The 8,683-nt window shown below is 33.8% G+C and overlaps 1 non-coding gene across 1 annotated transcript; it reads left to right on the top strand.

The window, feature by feature from the left end:
- The first annotated feature begins 5,236 nt into the window (after positions 1–5,236).
- LOC128661898 (U6 spliceosomal RNA) lies at positions 5,237–5,342 on the top strand. The gene has a single exon (XR_008402670.1). It is a non-coding gene; the product is annotated as a U6 spliceosomal RNA (small nuclear RNA).
- Positions 5,343–8,683: the final 3,341 nt, after the last annotated feature.

The following is an 8,683-nucleotide window of genomic DNA, read 5'->3' as shown; positions in this document are numbered from 1 at the left end:
AAAAACACTACTCTTGTGGCTGGAATCAGGGAACTTTTTCCCAGATTCACCGTCCAACCATAGGAGCCAAGAAAAGACAACAAGATCTCCATATGAGAGTTTGCTTGTTGAAAAAACGGCGCCTAAAACCAGAATGTCATCCAGGTAAGGTGCTACCGTAATGCCCCAAGACCGGATCACTGCCAAAAGAGCCCCCAGGACCTTTGAGAAAATTCTGGGAGCTGTGGCAAGGCCGAATGGAAGAGCCACAAACTGAAAATGATTGTTTAAAAAAGCGAACCTTAGACACTTGTGACGATCCCCGTTAATGGGAACATGAAGGTACACAGTCTTTAAGTCTATGGTTGTCATAAACTGACCCTCCTGAACCAAAGGAAGAATGGAACGTATAGTCTACATCTAGAAAGACGGTACTCTGAGGAACTTGCTTAAACACTTTAGGTCTAAAATAGGTCTGAAAGTCCCCTCTTTCTTGGGAACCACAAACAGATTTGAATAAAAACCCAGACCCTGTTACTGCGGAGGAACTGGAATTATAATTCCCAGGGCAAAAAGATCCTTGATACAATTTAAGAACGCCTCTCTCTTTATCTATTCTACAGATAATCTTGAGAGAAGAAACCTGCCTCTGGGAGTAAAGGTCTTGAATTCTATCTTGTACCCCTGACATACAATTTCCACGGCCCACAGGTCTGGGACATCTCGTAACCAAGCCTGAGCAAAATGAGGAAGCCTGCCCTCTATAAGATCTGTTCCTTGATCGGGGGCTGACCCTTCATGCTGAATTAGAGTCAGCCACAGGTTTCTTAGACTGTTTCCCCTTCTTCCAAGACGGACCAGACTTCCAGGAAGACTTGGAAAGTCCCTGCTTGGAAGAGGAAGCGGAGAGTTTACCTCTAAAGTTACGAAAGGAACGAAAATTACTCTAATGTCCTTTCTGCTTATTCTTCTTATCCTGAGGAAGAAAAGATCCCTTTCCTCCTGTGATATCTGAAATTATTTCAGCCAAACCAGGCCCAAACAAGGACTTGCCCTTGTAGGGAATTGCTAATAACTTAGGCAAAACATCCGCAGACCAGGATTTTAACCAAAGGGCTCTGCGAGCTAGAACCGCAAAACCAGACATAGAATAATGATCTGTAAGGAAGCATTTGTAATAAAAGAATTGGCTAACTTAAGAGCCTTAATCCTGTCCTGGATCTCCTCAAGAGGAGTACTATCTGAATAGAATCAGACAAGTCATCAAACAAGTAAGCTGCAGAGCTAGTAACAGTAGCAATACACACCGCAGGCTGCCATTGAAGACCATGGTGAACATACATTTTCTTTAACAAAGCATCAAATTTCTTATCCATTGAATCCTTAAAAGAATAACTATCCTCTATGGGAATAGTGGTCCTCTTAGCCAAAATGGAAATAGCTCCTTCCACCTTAGGAACCGTTTGCCCCAACTCCTTAATAGAGTCAGCTATAGAAAACATCTTCTTAAATATAGAAGATGGAGAAAAAGGAATACCAGTTCTCTCCCACTCCTGTGCAATAACCTCAGAATGCACAGTCTGGAACAGGAAATACCTCCACCGCAGAGGGATCATCAAAATACTTGTTCAGTTTACTAGACTTCTTATGGTTAACAACAATAGTAGTATCTGAGTCATCTAAGGTAGCCAAAACCTCCTTAAGTAACAAACGGAGGAGTTCCAGCTTAAATCTGAAGGACACAACTTCAGCATCAGTAGAAGGAATTATACTGCCCGAGTACGAGATTTCACCCTCAGATGCACCAGAAGAATCTTCATCCTCAGACTTCTGAGAGGAAATACTATGATTAGCCACCTCAGGATCAGAAACCTTACTTACTGAATCTTTAAATTCCTTTTGCGTTTTCCTTGCAGCATGGGAAAAGCAGACAGCACCTCAGATATCACAGAAGATACCTGGGCAGCAATATCTTGCAAAGTGACTCCAGATGGAGTATGAGAGGAAACGCAGGACACTGCATGTGGAAATGAATAAAATTGGGATGCTTGAGGAGAAAGCTGGGGCACATCTGAAACAGGAGGCTAATGATGGCTCAGGGTCAAAAAGTCTATTTCTACAAGCTAAAGTTCTTTCAATTACATGAAGAACAATAAGGTACTGGGGGTTCTACCTGGGCATCAAAACATAAGCTACATGTAACATCCTGCACATAATACAAAACATTTTTTTTTTTAACTTTTAACAAAGGATATAACAGAGAACCAAAACTGTATAAAAATAAATGTTCACTTAAGTTTTCCAAATCAAGAAAACATATTCCAGGCAAATCAGCAGAGTTACTGAGGTGCCCTACTTGCCCTGCAACCTGCAGCAAACTGAGGAAAAAACTATCCTGTTTACAATTCGAATTCCAGAGAAGCAAAAACGGAAATATGCGCACCTCACTCCTTACAGGAAGTGAAAAAAAGCACCAAAAAACCTCTGTCATCAAAGAAACGGAACCTCCCTAAGAGGGGAGGTCCAGCTGACAAAAAAGCAGGTTATTTTCTTTCTTTAACAGGCTTAAAAACCACACAAAAAAAACAAATAAAAATACATAATCAGTTAGTTAAAAGGGATCCCCATAAAGCCATCAATAAAATAATAACTCCTCACACTAACAGTGCTTGCAAAAACTGCCATAAAAGCCTGCACCCTGACAAGAAAAAAAAAATGTTCCCCTGCAGCGTTACAGCTGAATAAGTGCCAAATTTGTTCCCTGCTACATAGAAAATAAAAATGGCACTTACATTAATATTGATCTGTCCGGCAGTAGGACAGCTCACCTGGTTTGAGAGGATTCCATCCCTCACATGGACCTGTGGAAATACAGAAAGACGGAGTAAACTTACTCAGGCTATCTAAATAGGGCAGCAAAATGTTTTGAGAAAATGCAGTGAGGATTGTACCCCACAAGTTCCCAACTGCTTAAAAGCCACAACTGCCCTACTGAAGAGACTGACATGGGCTAAGGCTAGACCCTTTAGAAAGATCAGAGCAAACCTACTCTGCTTTAAAAATAAAAAAAATCTTGATTGTAGATCAGACACCAAAACTTCACCTGCTCCTTGCACCGCAGGCAAAGAGAATGACTGGGGATTATGAGTAAGGGAAGTTACATAAATAGCAGCTTTGCTGTGGTGCTCTTTGCCTCCTCCTGCTGGCCAGGAGTGATATTCCCACTAGTAATTGTTGATTCCGTAGACTCACTATATCCGGAAATAAATAAATTTATCAGGTAAGCAGAAATTATATTTTTAGTGCCAGTCTCTCACAAACCCCCCTTTTCAGTGTGATTTATTTATAAAGTCTCTATTAAAGACTTTTTTTGACTTTGAATATATTCCTGGATATTGATCTGTATTATTATCACAATTTGTGTGTGGTTTTTGGTACACATTTTGGGCTATATTACAAGTGAGATGCAAATGCTTGTGCTTGTGTTATTGGGATCATTTGCACCCCCTTCAGGGATGCGCAATTCCTATTGCCCGATGCCCGGGACATGCAGTTCTGAGCGCCGGGCATGTGGTTTGTTTTTTACATTTAGTCCTGCTGCAGGCAAGCAAACCGAAGCAGGGCTAAAGATTTTTTTTATTATTATTATTTTAATAGCAGCCAGCGGGGGGGGGGGGGGGGGGGGGGTTGAAAGAGTGAGAGCAGGGAAAGAAGCCTGTGCACAGCAAATGGTTACAGCATCACCTCCTCCTTGCACCGCAGGCAAAGAGAATGGGTATATAGCAGCTTTGCTGTGGTGCTCTGTGCCTCCTTCTGCTGGCCAGGAGTGATATTCCCACTAGTAATTGTTGATTCCGTGGACTCACCATATCCGGAAATAAATACATTTTATCAGGTAAGCATAAATTATGTTTTTATAGCCTGTCTCTCCCAAACCCCCCTTTCAGTGTGATTTATTTATAAAGTATAGATAACAACATAAACTGATGCATACTAACAATACAATGCAATAAAACGTACTATGAATTTCTAAAGAGCAGTAGATTTATTTCTGACATTTTGTTCTGCACATGTATCATGTGACAGCGATCAGCCAATAACAGACTCATATTTGTACATAATATAAACTCTTGCACATAACAAGTAGGAGCTGGGGCCTCACAATGTGTATTTAAAAAAAAAAGAAAGAAAAAAAGAAGCTATTTTATATATACATCAAAGTCAAAATTAAACTTTCATGATTTAAATATAATCAACTTTCTATTTACTTTTATTATTGAATTCCATTGGAGACCTTTGTGGCAAAGCATATAATGCACTATAGTGCGCCAGCTGCTGATTAGTGGCTGCATATACATGTCTCTTGTAATTGGCTCACCTTGTTTGCTCAGCTAGCTCCCAGTAATGCATTGTTGCTGCTTCAATAAAGGATACCAAAAGAATAAAGCACATTTCATAATAGAAGTAAATTGGAAAGTTTGTATGATCTAATTAAACAATGAAAAACATTTGGGGTTTCTTGATATTTTAAGGGGAAACCAAATTTACAGGGCACTGTCCCTTTAAGTCTGTGATCATGTGACAAACAGCAGCAGCTGCAGAATACACTCAATAAGGTCTTTACTAACAAGAATCAGTCACAGATCAGTGGGATAAACGTTCTGATGATAAACAGGTGCAGCTAATAGAAATACGAAATGTATTATAAAATAACCTCATTAGAAATAAAATAATATGCAGATCACAAGATATTTATCATTAGATCAGTATATGTGATAAGACTGATACAACTGGGCCATAAGCTGAGTGATATTTATTACTGGAGCAAATAGCAGCTTCACACTAATATTAAACCCCTTAATGGCCTGTAATAGTGTGTTTAGCCCCAAGAGGCAAGACCACGCTATTAGTCCATCCCACCTGCACTATTGCTAAAATTAAGTCCTATTAAGAAACCACCTCATAGAAAGACCAGTGACATACAGGGTATGTTACTAGTCATTAAGGGGTTAAATGAAAAATGGTTACTCTAGGTTCTAAAGTTAACTATAAACTTATAGGGAAATACAGGATTCGGGTTGGCTGATACCTAAAAAAATCTGTTTCCTATTAGGTAACAGGAACAACCCCCACAAATCTATTATTGGACAGACTTCCTCAAGCTTGAAAATATGGTTTGGTTCTGTATTAAAATGCTATAGATCATTATGTATTAATTTATCCTCTTTAAATTAAAGAACTAAACATTAAAATAGAGGTCGCTTCGGTAGCACATATACTAAAATTGGAACGATATACAGAGAAGATTAGCATGGCCCCTGCGCAAAGATGACACGCAAATTCGTGAAGCGTTCCATATTTAAAAAAAAAAAAAATAATAATAATTTATGAGATTGTTAAAAAAATATAGAAAACAAATTAAATATATTCAGTGGACTTTTATATAAACTCAGTTTCTTATATGAAGAAAAATATTTTATCTTTATCATAACAAAATACGGAACAATATTTTCTCATCATTATATAAAACACAACAGTGTGAGGCTGTTAATAAAGATTTATGTCCGGTTTTGCATATTACCGTTTAGCAGAAGCTCTGTAAGTATGAAGTCTCTCTGGTTCCTCCTGTGATATCACTGAGTGTTACACAGATATTTATACTAATGTGGGAGTGTCACCTTTGTCTGTGTGACTCACATGAGTACATCTTGTCAGTTGGGAGACAATGAGAGGGTCACACCTGGACTTTTGTTCTCATATAGATGTCTATTGTCCCCTCTAGTGTGGTGTCACATGAATACAGAGTCCCTGCCCCCCCCCTCAGGGTGTGATTATCATATGGATAAGTAAGGAGGAAACAAATTATTTATTTAAATGTGAGAGATTTTTCTGTTGTGCCCTAAAATATCTCAGGATATAGCATTATATTATATTTTTATTAATGGAAATTGTTATTTTAACAGAACTCAGTTGCAAACAGATATATAATATTAACATATTATTAGATACATGAGATACAATGCTGAGTATTTAAAAACTTTTATTTTTGCACTAACTCTATTATCTAATATTCTTTTTTCTAATCTTTCCAGTATAAATTCTATTTCTTATGGCTATATTTTATTCTACACATATAAATGCTATACTCTGCAACTAACTGTGTTTTTGTAAATATTATTTTTATTATTTTGTTATATTTAAAAGAATCCCACAGCATCTATGTAACATTTATTTCCATACATATAATATATACTTTTATACATGTACACAAACCATATTGCTGTCAATTTTAAAATCTAAATCCATACTTTGTATAAGACTAAGAATTCACACTCATTTCTTAACAGACCTGCAGATTTATGTTTGTTATAATTTGCATCATTTAGCTTTTGTTTTTAAAAAAGAAAAAAAAGGTAAAAAAAATACATAAAACAAAAATGTTAAATGTCTGTAAAGCTACATAAATGTAAATTATAAAGGTCAGATTTATATACTTTAATATATTAACATTACTTCTTCTTAAAGCACAGACTATTTTACATCTAAAAAGTCACCTTACATGGGTCCCCAATATAAAGTCACCCTTTATTTTTTGTTTTTTTCTCAGTCATGTAAATGTTATCACACTCAGTACTTTCAGATAGTTATTTGTATTTCCCAAACAAAATATAAAATATTGGTCTGCATTGAAATCAAACAGAATTTGCTGTAAACACATTTTGGACAAGATTATAAGTGGAGCGCTAAATTTTGTGAAAGCGATGTTTGTGCTCCACTGAGTAATACCAGCGCACGCTAATGTGCGCTGGTATATTGCAAGTTAAGAGCAATGCAAAAGCAAACTCGCGTTTGCATTGCTGGGAAGCATTACGCTCACAAGAGCGCACTTCTATAGGCACCAATAGGAGCCTCATTCGCATACCGTGAGACATGCATGAAAAGTAGCGCAGCGAAGGGGGTAAGTTGCGCATCAATGGTAGCAAATTGTAACTATATATGAATATTTACATACAAATGTATGCATATACACATATTAACACAAATATATAAGTATATACTCATATTAACACATAGATATATATGTATTTACGCATAGTAACATAAATATACATGTATATAAGCATAGTAACACAAATATATATGTATATAAGCACAGTAACATATAAATATATATGTATATAAGCACAGTAACACATAAATATATATGTATATAAGCACAGTAACACATAAATATATATGTATATACACATAGTAACACATAAATATATATGTATATAAGCACAGTAACACATACATATATACTGTATGTATATAAGCACAGTAACACATAAATATATATGTATATACACATAGTAACACACACATATATATATATATATATATATATATATATATATATATATATATATATATGTATATATACATAGTAATACATAAATATATATGTATATAAGCACAGTAACACATAAATCTATATGCATATATACATAGTAACACACATATATATATATATATATAAATATATACACATAGTAACAAATAAATATATATGTATATAAGCACAGTAACACATAAATATATATATATATACACATAGTAACACATATATATGTATATACACATAGTAACACACATACATATATATATATATATATATATATATATATATATGTATATACACATAGTAATACATAAATATATATGTATATAAGCACAGTAACACATAAATATATACAGTATGTAAATACACATAGTAATACATAAATATATGTATATACAGATTAGCACAAATATATATGTATATAAGAACAGTAACACATACATATATATGTATATACACACAGTAACACATAAATATATATGTATATACACACAGTAACACATACATATATGTATATACACACACAGTACCACATACATATATGTATATAAGCATATTAACACATAAATATATCTGTATATACACACAGTAACACATAAATATATATGTATATACACATAGTAACACATAAATATATATTTATATAAGCATATTAACACATAAATATATATGTATATAAGTATAGTAACACATAAATATATATGCATATAAGTATAGTAACACATAAATATATATGTATATTAGCATAGTAACACATAAATATATATGTATATACACATAGTAACACATAATTATATATGTATATACACATAGTAACACATAAATATATATGTATATACTATATATAAGTATATAAGCATAGTAACATAAATATATATGTATATACTATATATAAGTATATAAGCATAGTAACACATAAATATATGTATATACACATAGTAACACATAAATATATATGTATATAAGCACAATAACAAATAAATATATATGTATATAAGCACAGTAACACATAAATATATATGTATATAAGCATAGTAAGACATAAATATATATGTATATAAGCATAGTAACACATAAATATATATGTATATAAGCATAGTAACACATAAATATATATGTATATACACACAGTAACACATAAATATATATGTATATAAGCATAGTAACACATAAATATATATGTATATAAGCATAGTAATACATAAATATATATGTATATAAGCATAGTAACACAAATATATATGTATATACACATAGTAACACATAAATATATATGTATATAAGCATATTAACACATAAATATAAATGTATATAGGCACAGTA

The sequence above is a fragment of the Bombina bombina genome, chromosome 5 (assembly GCF_027579735.1).
Source record: "Bombina bombina isolate aBomBom1 chromosome 5, aBomBom1.pri, whole genome shotgun sequence".
In the NCBI taxonomy this organism is placed as follows: Eukaryota; Metazoa; Chordata; class Amphibia; order Anura; family Bombinatoridae; genus Bombina; species Bombina bombina.
This window is presented reverse-complemented; position numbering and strand designations above follow the sequence as displayed.